Source organism: Equus quagga, chromosome 14 (genome assembly GCF_021613505.1).
Source record: "Equus quagga isolate Etosha38 chromosome 14, UCLA_HA_Equagga_1.0, whole genome shotgun sequence".
NCBI classification, from domain to species: Eukaryota; Metazoa; Chordata; class Mammalia; order Perissodactyla; family Equidae; genus Equus; species Equus quagga.
The window spans coordinates 80,643,529-80,666,176 of NC_060280.1; the positions used below are offsets into that span (position 1 = coordinate 80,643,529).

Below are 22,648 nucleotides of genomic sequence, written 5' to 3' on the forward strand. Positions count from 1 at the left end.
AGGGATGTGTGTGGGGCGGGAGGGAAGCAGCGGGACTGAAGAGACAGGCAATAGTGCTTATCGACTGAAAGGCAAAACCGAAGGGAAAATCTTACAGTGTTCCGAGAATTCCTCTCTGTCCACATACTGCTTCCTTTTAGTGGAATTGCTGGCTTAACCAGATACCCATGAGTAGCCCCTTACACCTTTTTCTGCAGTAACTCACTCACAAAGCCCCCCACAGGGAGTTAGTTACCATTTCCTGAGGAGTCCAGACCCTTTCGAATTCTCTGACTTTTGCACTGCTCATTCCATCCTGGAATTCTTTTCTTTCTCATTTCTTTACCTGAAAATTCCTGCCCATTCCTTAAACAGATCCTTTGCAAGTCAGTGAAATTTCCTCCAACTTGCCCAATCAGAGTTAAATGCTTTTTCCCCTAGACCCCACCTGCAATATATTGTCCCTGCTACTATTGTCACTATAAGATTATAACACCTATTTTTAATGGCCTTGTAGCCTAGTGGTTAGGATCAGGGGTCTGGAGCTCAACTCCTCACCTGCTGAATGACCTGGGGAAAGGGAACCTGCCTCCGCCTCCTCGAGCTTTCGTTCCTCACCTGTGAAATACGAATGAGAGTAGTGGCAAACTCCTTGTCTTGTGAGTTTTAATAGAACAACGGCTTAGCAGAGTGCCTGATATACAGGAAGCCTCAATAAATGTTAGCTCCTAAGTGACAACAATAAGAATGACAACAGCAACAATAACATCCTTCATGTAAACTGTGTCCTCTCGTGGGCTGGGTCCATGTCCAGTTGCTGTTAGCTTTGCAAAGGCTGACGTGATCCCTGGTCTTGCTGTCTACCTTGTCCCATCTCCAGGCCTGATTCTTAATTCAATTCAAAGCTTGGCATTGGAAAATTATGTATTTTACATAGAGTCCTTCTCGACTTTCCCTTCTCATCGCCATTGTCCTGTCCACTGAGTTTCTCAGCAGTTTTCACATGGGCAGCTGCACGAGCCTCCCACCCAGAACCTCCCATCTGGTCTCTTTCCGATTCTGGATCTCTTCAACCTATCGCCTCCACGTGGCCAGAAAACACGATCTTTTCAGGCAATAACATAATCAAACTACTCCCCGATTTACTCCTTTAGCTCACCGTGGCCCACCAGACAATGCAGAGCCTATTTGGCATGACCTAAGCCTCCTGCAGTCTAACCCCCAGCCCACTGACATCCTCATCCGGGGGAGAGTCCTCACTAACACAGCACCGGATCCTGGCCCTCCTGAGAACAGGGTAAAAGCAAAAGCACGTCCACGGCTTTGCTTTTCCTCATCTTCTCTTCATTTCCTACCTGAAAAGACATGACTCATCTTTCAAGGGACCTTGAAGGTCACCTCCCCTCTGCAGTTTTCCCTGACCTCTCCCCAAATCCTGAAAAGAGAATCACTCATCTGTCCCACTGCATTTGGTCCAAATCTTGCTGGAGGGGCAGTGAGCATGTTGTACTACAGCTGACAGCTTCCTGCCTGTCTCTTTCCCTAGAGAGGGAGCTGCTTGGGGGTAAGGATGGAATGGCATACATCTCTATTTCCTCAGGGTCCGCACAAGGCTGACAAGGGCACCTGCCTAATTCCTCTTTGAAAGAAAGATTCAAAGAGCCAATTAACAACTTCAGGGGAAAAGCAAAACTTTCAATGGAGAATTTCAGATACGTAAACCTTTCTTAATTTTCTCTCAGACTCTCAAAGTAAAAGCACAACAGAGAGAGGAAGCTCCAAGCCTACAGTTACACTGATTTATTCAAACTGCCAGTTTAATTATGAATTATTAATTACCAAACAGGTAGAGAACTAGTGGATTCCAAACCACCCTGAGTCAGTGGTGAAGGAGAATTATGGCTGATGCTTGATTCAGACATCCGCGCAGCCTGGAGTGTGATGCTGTGGAGAACTTAGAGGTAAGCCTTCTCAAGGAGAAGCCATAAGTAACACGCAGAATATTTGAGTTCTTAAGGGAATCTGCATTAGCAAATAAATAAAAATTACCTAGCTTATAAATCTGCCATATTTTGGGTTATTTCTGCATTCGGATTTGGCCTGAAATTTCATTGCACATATTTTACCCAAAGACACACTGGGAAAAAATAGTGTGCATTCAAACTACACTGCATTCTCTTGAGAAAACTGTACTACTTGCTTCTCAGTATTTTCCAGCTTGTTAAAAAATAGTTCTGGGCTTAGAAATGTCAATACTTTTTTCACTTTTATAAAGCAACAACTTCAGTGCACATTCCAAAATATTCTCAGAATAATGTCAGCTTTAGCTGGATGTGTTAGGCCATCTGAAGTTCTCTTTCTGTAGACCAAGAGTCTCCCTGGTGGTGAGGTTGACACAGCGGGGTTGGGGGGGAGTGGGGGTGTGGTGGGGGAGTGGGGGGCGTGGTGCGGGCGGGGGCGTGTGGTTGTGGAGGGGAGATGATTTAGTCCTTGCAGCTGTGATGCCCAGGGCAGATCTCTCAACACGCCCCAATCAGAGCCATCAGTTGCACACATTTTACATTTCATCTGATAGTTTAAGGGCTCTTGGGTTAAGAGAGATTTGTGAAATTCCATGGATAATTATCACCACCTCCTCTTTCCCCAGGCACTCAGTCAATGCCATCCATTAGGAGGCAGCTTCCTGGAGGGGAATTGGGAGGTTAATCGGGACATTCCCACCAAGCCCCAGGCCGGGCTGTCCCTCATCCTCTGCAAGTCTGTAATGTTCTCTCTGTAGTTATTTTCTCAAAGGAGGAAAGAAAAGTGCAGTTTCAAGGGTGTGGGTTGCCCGTAAGAAAGGAAGTGCAGAGAATGAATTGGGAGAAAGGGAAGTTCTTTCTGTTCTCAATTATGATATCCTTATTAGTAATATGTAATATGTAATATGTATTACTTATTAGTATGTAACTTGATGGTTTTTAAATTACTTGCACATGCATTATCTCATGATTTCCTCACAAATTATGAGATAAATAGAACAAATGTTCTCCCTATTAAAAATGAAGAAACTGAGGCATGGGGAGGGTTAAGTAAATTGCCCCAAATTACATGGTTAGTTAATGACAGAGTTCTTTCCATTATATTATGCTGCCTCTTTGTTTAACCTCTTATCAATGCTCCAAACGTAATATTCATATTGGCATATTTGTTTCCTCTACTTCCAACGTCCTCCTGGTGCGTCTTCCCTCACAGCACTTATGCAGCGCACAGAGCCATCTTGCCTCAGTCGGCACACCGCATGTCACTGGGGTGGGCGTCCACCTTGGTCATCCTTGTCTCTATAGGACCATGTAAAGACATGTAGGCAATGCTTGCCAAGGGAGATACTCAATACTTCCAATTTAATTTTAAATCTGAACAGAATTTGGCAATAGAATTATGACTGTCCTCTTGTCTCCATGATAACTTTTTGAAGAAAGAAGTACTTGGAAATGACTTTAAATGCTTCCACATATTTTGCTAGGAGAACTTTGTTCAATTTGCAGACACTTCTCCATGGAAAATGAATATGTATATTGCTAGTGTTTATAAATATACAGATAAACACAAAAAACGTATAATAATCTTGTTCGAAATGCCAAAATTACTTAAAGAAAATGATAGATCCTACAAGAGTCTAACTAAAGGATTACAAATAGCACAGTGAGTTGTAGTCACTGCAGACACTAGGCCAGCCCTCCCTGCTGCTGGGGGTGCCTGTCTCTGATTTCATCGATGGTGGTGGGTTACAGCAGGGGCTGCACGGGACTGTACAGGTTGTCAGTGCACAACTACAACAACTTCAAATTTGGTCATTTTAGATAGGCAGATAGATAGATATAAACATAGATACAGGCCTAGCTAGAACATTGTCTGTCTGTCTCTCTGCATATATACATACACCAAGAGGCAGACAGACAAACAATACTTTATGAGATTGCAATCAAGTACTTGGGGAAGAGGTAGATTTCCAAAGGTATCTTTGGGCTCCGGGTTCCGATAAGGCGTTTACACCTTCTCTCTTTACCCTGAGCATGCTCACCTGCTCTTAAATATCCCAGTACGTCTGAAGCCTGGCCCTCCTCTCCAGTCTCATGGCCACGGGTTTAGTTGAGAAGCTCATCATCTCTTGCTTGGATGTTATAAAAGTCTTTTCATTTCTCAACCTGCCACCATTTTATAACTCACACCCCAGACACCTAGCACAGTTGCCTCTTAAATATCTTGCTTCTGCCTAACACCCCCAACACCTGGCCCTGGCTAAGATGAAAGTCCAAACTCCTCAGCAGGATTTACAAACCCATTCACAGTCTGGCCATAGCCTATGTCCCAGCCCCTTCGCTAACAAGCAGCCCCACATATCCGAGGCTGCATCATGCTCTCATCTCTGTGCCTTTACACACACTATTTATTCTGCTTGGAAAACACTTTCCTACTTCTGTGCCATGTGATCCACTCCCTCAACACTCGAATATGAGCTCCTTTCTGATGCCTTAGTTGCTCTCACTTCTGTTCCCAAGGCACTCTTGTTTATGTCTTTATCATACCATTCATCTTTGCAACTGAGCTATCCTAAGGAAGAGACCTGCTATATTTATCCTTGTATTCCTATTATATAACACGAAACCTGACATGTAGTGACGTCCTCTCCCCCACAAAGGCAGTGTACAAATGCACGGGTTTGTAAAGTGGGTGTCCTACCCTGTCGAGGGCTTTCCCTCCTAGTCATTCGACACTTACCCTTTCCTCTCCCTGGCATACTCTCCACCTTCTTCTCACATATTTCTTTTCCTCTGGGCTCAGTTTGAATGTTACTTCCTCAGAGAAGGCTTTGCTAATGACTTCAGCCCCATCACCCCCTCCACCCCCACCCTCTAATTCAGGTCCTCTTCTTATGAGCTCTTTTCAAACTTTAAATTTTCCTCAATGATTTTAGTATAGTTTTGTGCTTTTATATTTATTTGTATGACTATTTTTTAAAGTGTCTCTGGCCCTAAACTGTACCTTTAGAAATCACTATACTCCCAGTGTATTGAACTGTGCTTGGTTTTGAACATAATAAGTGATTAATAAAAATCTGTTGACTGAATAAATGCGTACTATCCACACCGTGTTATACACATTATTATACACGTGTGAGACACCAAACCTGAGTTAGACAAGACTTTTCTAAAGCTGAAAGATTTCTTCGTGCAAAGGTAATTGAGGATTGAAATGTGTGATTCTAGCACCACTCCACATGAAGTTGATATGCTATGGTTGAAACAGCATATGAGAAGGCCATGTGCCATAGCTTAGGTCCTGGAGTCCAACAGACCTGTGTAACCTTGGGCAACTTTAGCTTAACCCTTGTGAGCCCCTTGTTCTTCATCTGTAAATTGAAGATGACAAAATTTCTGTCTCTAGGTAGTTGTATGAATTAAGTGGAAACATATGTAGCACACTAGCACAATGCCCAGAAATAAGTACTTAATGAAGGTTAGTCATTTTTATTCATTTTTCTACACTCATTTTTGAAATTATTCATTCTGTTTAGATCTATAAATGGCTTAATCTGTGCCTAATTTCTCATTTTCTAAATCTCAGTTCCTTCCTCTTTGAAGCAAAGTTTGTACTTCAAAGGGCACTATTGAGAAAGTGCAAAAAAAAACCCACAGAATGGGAGAAAATTTTTACAAATAATATATCTGATAAGGGACTAGTATCCAAAATATATAAAAACACATTTAACTTAATAAAATACAAATAATCTAACTAAAAATATACAAGGTATTGGAATAGACATTTCTCCAAAGAAGATACTCAAATGGCCAGTATGCACATGAAAAGATGTTTAGCATCACAATTCATTAGGAAAATGCAAATCAAAACTACAATGAGATCCCACTTCCCATCCACTAGGATGGCTATCATCAGAAAGGCAGATAACAAGAGTTGGTGAGGATGTGGGGAGATTCCAGCCCTCATACATTGCTAGGGGAACCTATAATGGTGCAGCAGCCTTGGGAGACAGTCTGGCAGTTCCTTAAAAGGTTAAAGATAGAGTTACCACATGACTCAGCAATTCAACTCCCAGGTATATACCTACGAAGAGTAAAAATATATATCTACACAACTCATAGACGAATATTCATAACAGTGTTATTCATAATAGACAAAAAGTAGATACAACCCAAATGCCTATCAACAGCTGAATGGATAAACAAAATGCAGTATATCCATACAACGGAATATTATTCATCTGTAATAAGGAATGGAGTACTGACGCATGCTCTAATATGGATGAACCTTGAAAATGTTACGTTAAGTGGAAGAAGCCAGACAGAAAAGGTCACATATTGTACCATTTCCACTTACATGAAATGTCCAGAATAGGCAAATCCATAAAGACAAGAAGTACATTAGTTACCAGGGGCTTGGGAGAGGGGTCCATAGGGAGTGAGTGCTCGCTGGTGTAGGATTTCTTTTTCAGGATAAGGAGATAGTCTAGAATTGGGTAGTGGTGATTGTTGCACAACCTTGTGCATGTACTAAAAGCCACGGAGTAGTACACTTTAAACAGATGAATTTTTTCGTAAAGGAATTATATCCCCATGAAGATGTTATTAAAATAAATCATGGCCTGTCAGCTCTTGAGAGGTAGAACCAGACGTTCTTGCACTGCGAGGAGAGAAGGCAACCCCCTACTTGTGGGTTCTCTGAAAATATCTTTTTCATTTATTGATAATTGATCGCATAAGGCTAAACTTTCACCTGCATAACTCTCCTCTCATTACTTGCCCACTGTTTCCCCTTCTCACGACAAGCTGTGCTGCCCCACCCACGCCAGCCTGTTTGACAATACTCTACACACCCCACGCTCACTCCTAATTCCACATGTTTACATGTGCTCTACCCTCTGCCCATGTGCCTTCTTCCCCACTCATCTGCTGGTTCAAGTCCTGCTCACTCTTGAAAACTGATATTGAGATATACTACTCCCCCGTCAGCTCTCCCCCTTCTAGAGATGAATATAAGTCTGTGCTCCATGGCTACCAGTCCAAAATGATGTACTATATTCATTCTAAAACATTTATTGAGTGCCTGCTATGACCTAGGATTACCTTGGGGTAGTAGAATGGACAGACAAGGTCCATCTCTCATGTAAATTCTGGAGCTTAGTGTCTAGAGGAGAACACTGACCCTGATAAATAATCATAGGAATCATTGTGTGATTACCGCTGTGGGTGTGCCTTGAAGTGGTGCAAGGAACCATGATCACCCATAACAGGACGTTTGTCCTGGTTGGTGAGTTTGTGTGAGAGGTTTGTTCCCGGCAGAGGGATTAGCATATGCAAAGGCTCTTAAAGTCTCTTAGATCAGGGTTAGCTTGGGCGACTGTGGCTGAAGTGAAAACAGTCAAATCCTGCAAGTGGAGGGTGGACAGGCAGAAACCAGAACCTATGGACTATTGGAGGAAACTCTAAGGCTTTGGTCTTTTTTATAAGAGAAATGGGAGAGGGCATTAAAGTGTCTAAAGATGATGATGATGATGATGATGATGATGATGACCATGACGGTGGTGTTGGTGGTGGTGATGATGAGTGTTGGAGGCAGGACAGATTTATATTGCAAATAGGTTACTGCTATCTGCAGTGTGGAGAATAGACTGGAGTGGAGCAGAACTGGGCATGGGAGGACTGGGTAGGAGGTTGTCCAGCAGTGAAGCGGTGGGAGCTTGGACACGCATGGTAGCAGGAGAGATGGGCAGAGAGAGATAGATGTGAGACGCATTTAAGAAGTAAAAGAAAAAAGCTTGAGGATTGACAGGATACGGATTAAGCGTTAAAGCACTCCTCACGTTGTTCTATTGTTTTCTGTGTCTCTCTGTCACATTCCGCTGGGGAGGGGGGGTCTTTGTAACCAGGGACTACTCTGTATTCATCTCAGTATCCCTAGGGCTTCTCAATGCCTGGTATCTAGTAGGTGCTCAATCAATGTGTGCTGAATTTCACTGGCAGTGCAAAGAGATTTTCCAGAAAATACAACCTCTCTAGATCCAGTGGGGCAGCCAGAGAGTTGAGACTAGGCCTCATTGCATGAGGTCACATCCTGATGCTTAGGAGGCTGGGCGACGTCCATGTTATTCAGTTTTATAGACTCTGAATGTGAACTTGGACTCCCTACACATCCTGGTGTGATATGGTTTTATATTAGGCTGCATAAGATTAGACCTGCTGTATTCTGATTGCTTTTCTCTTCTTGGTTCTATTTTGATGAGAGAAATGGTTGGAATGAGAACAAATGATTATGAATTACAGAAACATGAATACATGCCAGGGACTGGGTGACATCACAAACGACTCAAGCTTTGCTGAGGTCGTTTCTAATGGTTGTCTTCACAGAAACTATTTATAGACTTAGACACTCATTTCCTATTTTTAATTTGCACAATTCAAGCAACTGGCCGTGATCAGAGAAATTGCATGCAGTCAGAGTCTTTCTCATCTCATTCTGCTCTTTCTAGGGCATGGAGATGCCCTCCCTCCAGGAAGCTCCTTTTGTTCCTTCCTCTCCTGACTTGCTGTCTCCCTGTGAGAGTTCTTCTTGCCACACACACACTTAGAATCACAGGGTTTAATTTACATCATACAATTTTCAAGTTAAAAAAGACCTTAGGGATCACCTAGCTCAACCTCCTCATTTTGCAGTTAAGGAAACACTTCGGCTCTAGTCCCAGTTCTCTCAAGTATTTGTTGTGAGGTGGTAGACCCAAGCCTCTTTTAACCCAAGCCTCTCCATCACACCGGGGACCCTTGGTATTTCGGGTCCCTGTAGGTACTGGTTTCAGACCTCTCCCTTCTCTACCCTCCCTCTTTAACTGTGTCTTTGTCTTTTGTTAACGTCATCTGGGCTCCCCTATTATTCATAGTGTGACCTTGAACAAGTTACTAAGTGCCTCTACCCCCATTTCCCAAACTGTAAAGCAGGATAGTGATCATGGGTAACTCACAGGTCCTTGTCAGGAATAAATAGAAAATGAATAGAAAAGACTTTCACCATAGTGCCTACCACATGGTAAATATCAATAGCTCTTTAATTCTTCTTCTAGAATTTTTTTTTTTTTTTTTTGGCCAGCCACTGTCCTTTTTTGAGAATTTCGTAAATGTCAGGAGTCACCATACCAGGAATTTGCCATACATCATTTATTTCATCCTTGTGAAAACCCTATGAGGCAGGTCTACCATTTCACTTTTAAGGATGAGGAAATAGAGGCAGAGAGAGGTTAAATAAGTTACCTATTGCCACACAGCCAGAAAGAGAGGAAGTGAGATTTGTACACAGTTCTGACTGACTTCAGAACTCAAGGTCTCAGCCAGCGCAAAGCCAAACGTGATGCAGCGCAAGTTGGCCTGGCTCCAAAAGCCACGATCTCTGCACCCTGGCTCACTGGCCTTTTAGTCTGGGCGAGATGTGGTAGGTACTGAGGAATTCTTAGAGGGTTTGGAGCAGAAGTGGCCCTCAACTGGATTATCTGAAAGAGCAGATAACACCAACAACACCTGCCTCACTGCGTAGGTGGTAAAACAAAAGGAGGTAATGCAGGTGAGCTTCCAGCATCTTCTTGATCACCAGCCTTTTCTCATTTTCTTCCTCAAATTACTGGACCCCTCATTTTATTCTCCTGCATCACAGAATATCGTGGAAGGAAGAAGTCTGAGAAGAGATGACCCTGACCCAGTGTTCAGCAGTCCCTGCTCTCCAGTCTCTCCCTGAGTCGCTGATGCCTCCCGTCTTCAGCCTCAGTTCTAGCATATTTAAGCCATCCCTGGCTGTGGCAGTTGGAAGTAGGATGCCTGGTCTCAGAATTAAGTTTGACGTGTTTACACTTAGGATTTCACGGCCCCCACCTCCAGTCCCACATCAATTCCTGGCCTTCTTGGTCTTTCTTCAGTGCCCAACAGCCTGTCACCAGGTGCTCCTGATATAACCTTTGTGTGTCCATCTTGTCTCCCTGTCCCAAATGTCAAATGTCGTATTTCGAAGGGAGAGAGATGGGGAAATGGCTTCTTCTGAGGTCCTTCTTCAAAGTTTGTCCTGTAATCCTCCCTAATACCCAGTCTCTGCCCAGGGCTGGAACATCCCTTTGGATGGTCATATCAGCAGGGGGCTGGTCCCCCCAACCTCTCTGAGCCTCCCTGACTTGCTCCATCTGACAGCCTGGCACCTGGCCACCTGGGAGTATTGTTGGCTCCTGCCCTGCTCTGCGCCATGCACCCCCCACCCAGAGCTTTCCGATGACAAGGGTTGGCTGCATGTCCCTATTGTGCTCTACTCACCTGTATAGCAACCTCAGAGCCTCAGTGGTATCTCAACTGAGCTGGCTGTCCCTTCAGACATGGCCTCACCCTCAGACAATCCGTTGGGAATTAGTCTTGGCATTCTCCCCAGTAATTTCCCTGCCTGCCGACTGGATTCCCCTCTTCTCTTCTCTTCTCAACCTGCTCTGTGCTGCCAAGAGTAGGTTGTTGAACCTCACCCCTGCACTCAAGATGTAGTCATCATGTGCCCAGGCCTGAGATAGAATTGAAGAAAGAAATTCCCTGGGATCAGACACAGAAACTCTTCATTTTGAGGAAGGTGGAACTCTAAAAGTCTTAAAGAATCAGTTCTGGTCCATAATCTTGTCCATGGCTGAATGCTGCCGTGGGAAGGAAGAGGGTAGGACCTGTAGCTCAGGCCTCACTTTTCCCTTCAGTAATTGCATGAAAATGGCAATTCCCTTATTCTCCATGACCCACCGTTTCAGTATTTATGACATGGAGATGAGAAAACTTTCCTAAAAAGTTCTAGTTATGAACAAATGAGATCACAAAAATAAGTGTACTTTAAAAACTATGGAGTGACATATACCTCTCATTCAGTGTTCTCACTAAAGAAAATAAAAGCTACAATTCTGGTTCTCAGGGATTCCACTGGCTCTAAACTCAATGAGTTCTGACTCTTTCCTTTGTAGAACAGGGATTGGCTGTAGCAGTGACAGTGATGTCGTCCATATCATATAGAAGATACAATATGTAAGCTTTCTACGGCCAAGTTCAACCCCATATAGCCCCCTTTTATTATTCACCACTGTGCTGGATCCACAAAAGACAGGATTTCTGATGTGAAAGAACATGCTTAGATTTTTAAGTGTGAAGAAGTCAGCCATTAGGCCTCAATATAGTTCATATATGTCTTTCCTCAAATCTTTGAAATCTCTCTCAATTCCAACAAAATCTGGAGAGTCTCAAAATAAGGACTGCATCCTCAGCTCCTTACACTGGGAGAAGGGGGAGGGGTGCGTGACTGAACATCGCTGATAAAAACAGGATAACTGAGTCTCATTACGGCCAAAGACAAGTCTCATATTTTAGCATTTTTATTAAAGCTTTTTAAATTACCAAGTGTCTGGTATATTCAATACCAGCCTAAGTGATTTATATTAGTCTATCCCTAGATACTCCATCTAATAAATAACTTGGCAATCTCCTAACCCATAAATATCCCTGGCCCCAGCAAAAAGCAATTAAAGCACGTTAGAAAAAAATGTGGCTTCCCAGTACTCCGGTGTCATTGGATGCTTCCAGTGGAATGCTTCAAGCCATTTACTGAGGGGTCAGATCTCCCGGACTCACCACTCACCCACCGGAATTTACGTTCCCCTTGCCTTCAAAAGCAAAACACGTCTGAAACTATCTTTAAATGTTTAACATGTCATAACGGTGCAAGTATTTTACCAAGGAAAATATTATTCCCAGCAACAAGTGTTCTATAGTATTTTAGACAGCTTAGGCTGAAAATATTGTGCAAAACCTTTTTGGAAAGCAATTGTGCCAAAAATGTTTAAAACACATTAGTATCAAGGTAGCCGACTGAAAGGTTACTAGAGGCTCTAGCGTCACTAGCCCAGAAAATATTTCAGGTTAATGAGGTTCAGCCAGCATGCCAGGTAAAGAGCCATGGATATTTACGATAGTGCCTTCAGCCTCAGTACTTTCAGCTGCAAAAGGAGGCCACTTTTCCTGAAAACCCTCTTCTCTGGCTTTCACCAAACCTCCTGGGGGTGTGTGAAGGAGGGAAAGCTGGGTCCTTACTTTCTGCTTACATGAATTAGTGTGCTCTGCATTGCATCCAACACACCAGCAGCCAGAGAGGAGAGAAAAAAGTCGCATGCCCAGATATTTCTCATTGTACTCAGGGACGCTCATAGGAAAAATTGCCTCGAGCAGAAAAGGATGGCCCTAGTCCAGGTTTTATAGGGATTCTCCAAATTACAATCCCAATGAGCCCATGGCATACTCGTCATAAATTTCAGAGTCCTGCGGACTTTAAATCAACTTAATTTGATGTGTCTTCTAATAATATTTTCAATCATTTTATTAAACATTGTCTATTTTTATGGACTTCACTTCCCAGATAATGTTCACTTAAGTATTGTTAGGGGAGGGGAGCGATTGCCTTCTACCATTTCACAGGAGCCTAATAACACACACTTACAAGTCTCGCTCCAGGGCACATCAAGGCTGCGAACAGATGTTACGCAGCAGTGATGTCACTACACTTGAAGTTGATTATAGGGCTGTGAAATGGGGAGATTTAAAAAGAAAATAGCTCCCCCCCATTGTTTCATTTATTATGAAGAACAAAAAGTAACTAAGCTTCACTTCCATACCCTGGTGTCAGAAAATCTGAGGATGATGGTGAGGGCCTTGACGGAGAACGTTTGTTTTTGCGTAGAGAAATGTTCCCCCCTTTCCTAGGAAACAAGAGATCCGCTACAACGGTGCTCAGCGCTCCCCAGGATTCTATGAGCTATATAGTATCTTATTTTCAAATTATTTAATGTAACCTTTCAAAATATTAGCACATTTCCATGATTCAAACAGCAACTAGATGTAAAAAGTCTACACAGAGAAGTTTGCCTGCCACTCTCACCCCTGCACCCGTCTGTCCTACACTCATCCGTGTTTGCTAGTGCCCTATTCACAGATATGTGAGTTCATTTCTTTTTCAATCTTTTGCTATCACAATGCACTCACACTACCTTGTGTGTGTCTGGTGTGTGTGTGTGTGTGTGTTAGACTTGTGAAAGTATGTGTATTGGATAGCCCTCAGCATAGGTATTGGTTTAAAGTGTAAATGCCTCTGTAGTGTTGATGATTGCTGATGGATTTCTTTCCATGGGGGTTTTACCATCTCTCACGTCCGCTCACATCCAGGAGACCACCCGTTTCCCCAGCCGTCTCGTCAGCAGCACGCATGATGAATAAGCAGTGGTATTTCTAGGCGTTCTCACTGCGTCATTTCACATGTGTGAGGCTGATCTGCACTGTTCTCAGTGAACTCTCTCTTCACGTCCTTTTCCCTGGCTGGCTGGGCTTCCCAGTGTCCTTTTTGATAAGTCATCTTTCTACATACATCAATTAGAGTTCATTTACTGTTAGAGCTTGGCCTCTAGAGACAAAGGGTATGGCCTGTTTCCTGGCACTACTATTTCCTGGCTGTGTGGGTTTATCAACCTATTTGTGCCTCAATTTTTTTTTCCATCTATAAAATAGGCATACAGTTAGCACCTAAATGCAGGAGTATTGTAAGGATTAAAATGAATGGTAGCTATAAAGCGCTTAGAACAGTGCCAGTCGCTACTGGTCTCAGATACTGCTCTTTCCAAATTCCCCTGGTCTCTGCTGCCCCAGGGATTGGGGCGTTGGTCTATGCCAGTGCTGGGCAAAGGGACGGCTGGGTGGTCCCACCTTCCACTGCCACAGTGGGAACAGAGATCTGACTGGGTACCAGACACACTTCTCAAGATTCAGGCGAATAATTACTCTCTGCACACAAACACACCTGTGGACTGGCACTTCTTATAAACCTGGGCACCAAATCTAAAGGCCACTTTAAACATGTGTCTCCAGAGCAAATGTCAGAGGCTTGTGGGACACAGCAAGATGAGGCTGAAAGAAATCATGCCTGGCACAGACTCAGTAGTGCAGTGGGGTCCTCACTTGATTTGAGCTAAAATTCATGAAATACTTTCTTTCCTCTTTTGAAAATGCAAGAGAAGAAATACTAAAATTTAACTTGGGGCCACACGATAATTAGAGGCAGAAAAGGGCAGAGTGGGAGTGGCAAAGTTGATCTGGACACATAGGCGTCGATCCTGTCCCTAACCATTCCTCTGTCCACCAGACAAGAGAGAGTGGGTGGGATGAGTCAGGGCCTGAGGGGCTTGGAGGCATCTCAGGGAAAGGGAGTGGGGGGAGGAACTCCGTGCCTCGCTACAGTATGTTAAGGTGGTTGCAGAGGGGATGGCTATGACCAGAGATTCTTGGAAATGGCAAGCAAGTAATCTGGCAAGGGGAACAGCTGGGTTTCCAATCCAACAGGGGGGATAAAGGCATGTTACTTCTAGAAAAAATAGAAATCACCCTCCAAGTGTAATGACAAGGCTTCATCAGATTTATTCTCTTAGGAAAAAGGTCAGTTTAATAACACAACATCCACTTTATTGGAAGGTGGGTTTTTTTTTTTCAATTTCTAAATTAAGTATTTCCCAACTTTTTTTTTTTTTTTTAAGATTTTATTTTTTTCCTTTTTCTCCCCAAAGCCCTCCGGTACATAGTTGTATATTCTTCGCTGTGGGTCCCTCCAGCTGTGGCATGTGGGACGCTGCCCCAGCGTGGTCGGATGAGCAGTGCCATGTCCGCGCCCAGGATTTGAACCAACGAAGCACTGGGCCGCCTGCAGCGGAGCGCGCGAACTCAACCACTCGGCCACAGGGCCAGCCCCTCCCAACTTTTTTGAAGTGGAGAATTTAAAGCCCTCGTAAAGAAAGTTTTCTGACACTACCATCACTCCTAATGGTTACTCCACATTTAGTCACTGAACAGAAGAAGGATGCTCCCTCACTGGAGGTGGTGTCGAGCAGTATGTCTTGAAGGAAGGTGGAGGAGGAGACCCAGATTAACCCTCAAATGATAGACGATTAATTTCCAATGGATTTCATTTCTCCTAGGGGTGTAAAAATGAGATCTTAGGCCTGGAAGCTGCTGTGATCCTCTCAAGGTGATAAAAACTCAGTACAGTTAGAGGCTGTGCCACTGAAAGTGCCCAAGGCAGAAACACAGAGCATTTGGGAGGACTCAGGGCAAACAGGGCTGGGGCTTACAAATGTGCTGGGTGTGTGTGCGGTAGACTCAGAACAGTTATCCTTTCTCCTTGCAACTCTGACCAAGACTTACCAACCTGCCCAGCTTGTTAGGGGTGGAGATAGAGGCTGGGGGAGGGGGCAGAAGGGTACATGAAGTCAGTGGGAAAGGGTTGGAAAAGTGAGAGAGTAGGCTTGAAAGGATGCAGGATGGAAAGGAAAGTGAGTATTTTGAAGAGTTGGTCCTAGCTTAGAAAGAGGTACAGAATTCCTGCTCCCCCCTAAACAGACACACACACACACACACACACACACACACACACACACACAGGCTCCAAAAACAAATGAGAGTGGACATAATGGACTCTAGGGTGGCTCTGAATGGGCTCACTTAGGGCAGAGTTTTCATCGCTCCCCCCATCCCCAGTCTTCCATTCATCCGCTCATTTTCCCCTGGAATTAAGTGGCATTTAAAAGCTAGATAAGGCAACAAATGAATATTAATAATCACGTATCAAGTAACAATATTTACATAGTGGCAGCAGAGTGGAGCAAGGCAAGGAATAGACGCTCCTCTATCCAATTCCCTTAAAACATTAAAAAATCAGAACATCTCAAGGGATCTCCCGGTTTAAGAGGGAAACCTAGCTCCCAAAGAATGAAGTGAACTTCTTAAGGCTTGAATCACGTTAAATTAGAAGCTAAAATCCTTTAGCAAGATTTTATCCCTTATCTGTTTTCCAGAATACAGCTGTACCCGTATCAGGTTTCTCTTTTTCTTTCCTTTTATCTCTTCTCTTTCAGCCCTCTGTCTTCACATAATGGCTAGTGTAATTGGAATAGAAACATACCATTGGATGCATGTAGACCGTATCTGGAGGGATAGGATCACTCCTGCCCTGCCCCTGACCTTGATTAATAAACGTCATACACAATGGGTGAGATCATCTAAATACTAACTCACCTTACATCCTCAGGATGGCTCCCAGGGCAGAAGGAGTCCTGAGACTACCCTACTCTATGACATTCGCATCTCTAAATCTGGAAGCACAGGGAATGAGTCTCAGACAAGGATGGTGACAGATTCGCCCCTTGCTGCCCAAGGGAAGGGAGCATCCTGAGGAGTAGAATCTACCTACCTGGTTTCTGCAGCAGAAACAATTTCTATGATTCAGGAGGAATAACTGGATGCTATAAAATATTTGAACAGGGCAATTACGTTCCCTCTGCCTGATCCGGCCACCTTCTAATTTAGGTTTAGCGTCCCATTTAGACCTTGTATGAGAAGGCATGGGCTAGTGGAGAGATTCCTTGGGCTAGCCAATGCGGCTGCTTTAGTGTATTTGCAAATCAATAAAGTGGCATTTGAGTTTCCCCAAAGTGCCTGACTCTGAGCCCCCTGTAGAGAGGGGCTCTTTCTCAGCGCACTTGGTTCTGAGGCTTCAGAACCAAGGGGCACACAGGCCTCCCTAAGAAGGTGCTATTGTGCCCCAGCATGACTAGTCAGCCAACCCATGTGCACTGCAACCAGGAAACAGGGTACAGAGGGAACAAATGTCTGTACTCTCCTTAGTTCAAATTTGATTTTTCAGTGTTTTTCTCAAAGTCCAGCCCCCTTATCTGGGTGCTCTGAGCAGTGGCACACCACAGTCACCTGAAAGGCTTGTGAAGACACGGAGTGGGGACCCTCTTCAGTGTCTCATTCAGCAGATCTTGAGTGAGACTTGAGTATTTCCTTTTCTAACAAGTCTCCAGGTGATGCAGATGCTGGTGTTCTCTGGACAGCATTTTGAGCACCACTATACAAAAAAAATGTTAAGACCCACAATGCACCTTATTAAAACTGGTTGGTAAGACACTACATGAGCCCACGCCCCCATTCATGTGAGAGACTGCCATTTTAGGAGGAAACAGACATCTCCCTCCTTTATGGAGTTGATCCCTCTCTTGTTCTCCAATATCCCCCATATTTATCTGTAAGTTGGTACCAAAAAGCAACTTTAATCACTTGACATTTTTTTTCACAAAACAAGAAAGAAGAGTTTTTTAAAAAGCACCCTGAATACAATAAACAGTCCTGCCGACCAAGTTATGTGCTTAATTCTGAGTGATATGGAGACAGACTTCAGTATTCTCAAACTTATGGACATTGCTCTTGTTTCTGTGTCAAGAACATATTTATCTATTATTTCTCCACTTATAGGACTCCTACTCACTCAGTAAAACCTTTTACAGGTATCACTTTCTCCCTAAAGCCTTCCTGGACCCTCTCTAACCAAAGTGAATTAAATCCTGTATTCTGCTTCTCTACCTGGCCCTTCTTCTGCTGATGCACTTCACGCAATGATCCAACTCATGGTCCTTACCTACTTGACATCCCTGATAAATGGGAAGCATCTGCTGGTCTCCTCTAATGAATGGTAACCACTCAAGCGCATTTTTTATAATCCCTAGTACCAAACGCAGCATCTTCACTTAGCAGACATAGAATAATTATTTGTTGATCTGAACTAAATGGTGCACGTAGAATCACGCAGGATATCAAGTTGCTGATTTAATAGACTTGGTTATTTGCCTTTCCCTGGAGACATCCATTTACTCCTAAGTCACTGTGGGCAGGAGATTAGGAGTAAGAAGGGTAAAGAGTGCTATAAGCTGATGCACTGACAAGTGACACCCCACGGGGAAGAACACAGCAGATTCACCAGGAAAACAGCTCGGAAATGTGCGGCCACTGAAGAGTATACCTGGGTGGCATGTCTGTGAGGCAGAGAAATATAATTAGCTTCTTTTAAAATACGATGGTGAGTAAGCAAGATATGGTTAAATTATAATATGGTATTCTATTTCAAGGCAGAGATGCTTAGAAGACTTTTAACAAAAAGTATAAATATAATCTAAAACTTAAAAGAAGTTTTAATGTTTAGAAAGGAAGATTCAGTTATCTAGAAGATTCGCTCATTTGGAACATCTCATTATCTGATAATGCAGAATCAATAATGCATTCCTGTACATTTTCCCTGAATTTCCCCCAAATTCTCTCCTTCCTGAACTCCCTGCCAATCTGACTTCACTGATGAAAGTGCCTGATGCAGAATTGGATCTACTGGGTTTGGTTTTGAATGCCAAATGAGAGGAGAAAAGATATTAATTTGGAAACAACCATCCACTGCTTCCCACCATGCTCTCCCCTATTCTTTGCTCCCTGTCATCTCTGCTCAGGCGCCGGGGGCGACAGAGAGCTAACCTGTGGAAAGCAGGCCTGCAGGCGACCTGTGTGGGAATGTTCTGCCCTACTGCAGCTTCCTGGGGCCTGCAGATGTTAGAGCAAAGGAGAACACGCTGAGACCTGAAATTTACATTATTAAACTTGAGGATGAAACTGCTTACCTCTCCAGCGCTGACTGACAAATATCAGCCAAAATCTGCTTTCCTTGGTTCCCAGTCCAACTGCTGTTCCACATCTGACAAATGATGTTTGTAAGGTTTATCTGGTTTTAATTTGAGCAAAAACTCTAGGCTAGAGCTACAAAATTGTTGGTTCCTGCTTCACCCCAAAGGCAGCAGACCCTGGCACGAGACAGGCATTTACTCCTCAAACTGAGTCAAATCAGTCTCTCAGGGACAGATCAAGTTCCAGGGCAGAAGCAAATGAACCATTTCCAGCAAGTTTTTGCCAAAGAAGTCAGGAGCCAGCTCACTCCTAAGAATCAAGGACAACTTAATACAGGAGAAGAGCAGGGACTGGGCACAAAAGTGCTGACCTGGCTGAGGGCTGCTGAGCACAGGTGGGGTCTCTCAGCACAGCCAGGTCCAGCCGTCATGGGTGTGAGGGGCTCAGCGGCAGTGCCTGCGCCACTCTACCAGGCCCAAGTCCACACCGAGCTTTCTAACTCACCAGAAGTTCCAAATATTCTGAACCTTAGCTGAGGAGTTTGCCTGGTAAAAAGGAGGACAATGCAGTCTCTTTCCACATGCTCATATTACTAAATCACCGAGTTTCCTTTGATTGTAAATGGTTTCCACTAAAAAATAAATAAAAATTTTAGAAAGAGAGGAGGAATAGAGTAAAGCATTCTTTTTTGCCTCAAACTTGATGGCTAAGATAGCCCTAGAGTTGAGACTTACTGTTTCTGTCTATTTGGGAGTTTTCTGTGAACTACTTGGGGTATACTTGATGAGAGCACTATTCCTGATACAGGCCCTTCAGGGAAACAGTCTGGTGAGTCCATAAATGTCAACTGATCCATGGAAAAATGGTAGGATCATTGAATGATATAGCCCAGCACGATCCATTTGGGAGGCCAGGGGATGAACACTGGAACTATAAGGAAAACTTACATTTGGTAAATCAGATAAACTTCCTTGAGAGAAAAACATAATTTGTTGACTGGAGGAATCAGTAAATTTAAATTAATTTAGACTTATCTCTGGAGGTAGTTCAACCTCGGGAAAGGCTTACAAAACTCTCATGATTGACAAATCCTCAGGTTGGGAGAATGGAGAGGGAGGATGCAGGTGCATAAACTTCTGAAGACAAGTAGGTAGCAACCACATCCTCCTCACCCACTTTGGTCCTGTTAATCAGAGCTCCGGGCCATGTAAGCACAGATCCGAACACATGTAGTTTCTGTGATCTTCCTCACATCAACTCTATCTGCTGTGTGCAAGGCTGCATTCCAGCTGTTGTAAAGTGAGAGCAACAAAAGATGGTCTCTTTTCAAAGAGAATATAAAGAATTTTAAAGGACTATACAAAAATATTCCTTCTTCTAATAAAAATTATAGTTACTTTTAATAAGGGAACAGAACATATTCATTCTAAAATGGGCTTAAAATCACTTACAAGAAACACGGGTCCTACGTGATTTTTCTCCTGGGATTACAGCTGGACACAAAGTTCTTCACAAGCATTTAGGACAACCTGGGCCTTGGCTTTGATTGATGGAAGCATGACACTTTTGAGTTGAGAGACCTCCGAAATCTCCTAGTGATCCAATCCCCTCATTCTACAAATGAGGAAGCCAGGGTCCAGATAGAGGCCGCTTTGCTGTCTTAGTACGGTCAGCTGCTATGACAAAATACCACAGACTGGGTGGCTTATAAACAACAGAGAGTTATTTCTCACAGTTCTAGAAGCTGGAAGTCCTAGATCAGGGTGCCAGCATGGTTGGCTGAGGGCCCCGTTCAGGCTGTAGACTTCTCATTGTGTCCTCACATGGTGGGAAGGGTGTGGGAGCTCTCTGGGGTCTCTTTCACAAGGGCGCTAATCACTAATCCCATTCATGACGTCTCTGCCCCCACGACCTAGTTAAGTCCACAGGCCTCATCTCCTAAAATCACCCTCTTTCGGGGCTAGGGTTTCAACATATGAAATTTGGAGGGACACAAACATTAAGACCAGAGCACTGCCCAAGGTCACTCAAACAGGACAGTATGTGGAATCTCGTCTCATTAGCCAGCTTCTGGCAGCAGAACCCAAGTGCCCTAGGACAGGAAGAAGAGGGGGCTCTGCCAATTCTTCCTGGCAAAACAGAATCAAGGTTCACACACAGACATCTCCCGCTGCCATTAGGACGCAGTAGGGGAGACTGCCCCCTCTCCTTCCCTCCGTCCCCTCCTCAGCCGGCCCGTGTTCACTGAGGTCTTGCGATAGTGTGCCCCTTCCTCCCCCCTCTCCTCTTCAAAGCTACTCTTGCCCTTGGCGCTACCTGCATGCAGCATGGTGGGAGGCAGGGCGCCGCGGGCTGGGCCCAGAGGCTCCTAGGCAGGCCCTGCACTCCACCTTTCCCTTTGAACGGCCCTCTGCCTGGAGTGCACCCCCTCAAAACCCCAGGAGGAGCAGAGGTCTGACTCCTTCTCACAAAATAAGTGCTCCCTTAGGCCCTGGTATTTCCCTGGCTGAGAATGAGTTCCTTATTTCATATTTGAAATGGATTTTATGGAAAAGGATAATAAAAGCAAATCCTATTCTTACCCTACTTGACTGGGTCCCTACGAAAAGAATGGAAACTAAATAATAAAATAAAAACCAACATTTTGAACCTTTTTTATTGTCTTTACAACTGTCGTTATTAAATACAATGCTCAGGGGAAGTGCCAGATTAGATCTGTGGGAGACAGAAAGGAATTTGGATTCTGCCCACAGAGGCCATCATGGGCAGTGGTGGAATCTGAGGTCCTCTCCCCTCCATTGTGGAGACAGACAGAAGCATCACATCCCTTATGAACAAGCTAAAGATGTATCTATATGAACTAAGCCAAGCAAACTCAGGATTTTAGGACTCTTGGGCTTTTCCTTCCTTTCTTGGCCCTGGAGACAGAAAGAGAAAGGACTGTTTCCCTGTGAAAGCCTGGTCACAGGGCGTTTTCTCTGGCTGCAGAGCGCCCTCCTAGGAGGAAGGGGACACTTGACAGTCCCTGGGGCCTAGTATGTCTTCTGGTGGGCTGAGCAGGTGGGGAAGGGCCTCCAGTGCCTATCTCAATCCACATCCTTTAATCTATCAAATACCCAATTCAGAATTCAACTCTTCTAGAAAACCTCTGTCAGTTAACCTCGCCTGACCCAAGGCATTCTTTAAATTGTGATTAATGTTTAGCAAACATCACTGAGGGCCCTCCTGGATCTCAGCACTGTGCCGGGCACTGAGGTAAGCAAGGCAAACAGGTCAATTCCTGCATTTTCATCTCCACTCCTATCTCTCTTCTGAATTTTTTTGTTTGTTTGTTTGGTCTCTCTCTTGGGTGAAACAAATGAAACAAAAAGGAAAACACACACACACAGTATTATTAGTCCTACTATGTGCTGGGTGCAAATAAATGAAGGCATTTCATGGAGGAGAAGCTTCCCTGACTGTCTCTCTCCTCTGATACTTTTTATCTGTATTTGATCTTTCTCCTCCCTTCCACATGTTTAAACTCTAGTATCATCTCACATCCCGCTTAAATAATGCCCCTGTCCATGAAACCTTTTATGATGATTCTGGCACATATTTATGTCTCATTTTTCTGTTTTTTTTTTTTTTTTTTTAGTGGATATTAATCCAGTAGCATCAACAACAAGAACAACCTAAAATGGACCTCTGTGAGACACAAATGTGTTTATACGAATTACCCTATTCAATTCTAATACCTCTTTTTGGAGGGTGTACTCTTCTTTTACAGATTAAAAAACATGAATACAGCCAATGATGAAAAAAAAGGTAACCAAAAGTGACCGCTCTAAGTCACACAGAAGTGGTGCAGCCAGAAGCTAAAGTCCTGTCTTTTAATTCCTAATCCATTTCTCCCACGATCATGTGGATTATTGTCCAATTGTTGAGTGCTCTGTCCCTTCAGCCAGAACCTTGATTTCTGTACGGATGATACAGGCGAGGACAACCTTTTAGACTCTTGATGTTATCCCACCACGCACCCCCGTCCTGCATCACAGAGCCCAGCTCATGGTGGATCATAAGTAAGTGCTCAATTAATCCTCCAA

General features: G+C 43.9%; 1 protein-coding gene across 1 annotated transcript in view; it reads right to left on the reverse strand.

Annotated features, from left to right (window-relative positions):
- The window catches only part of OPCML (opioid binding protein/cell adhesion molecule like), a 453,264-nt gene that overhangs the window by 101,117 nt on the left and 329,499 nt on the right, over positions 1–22,648 (reverse strand). The window lies entirely within an intron of this gene.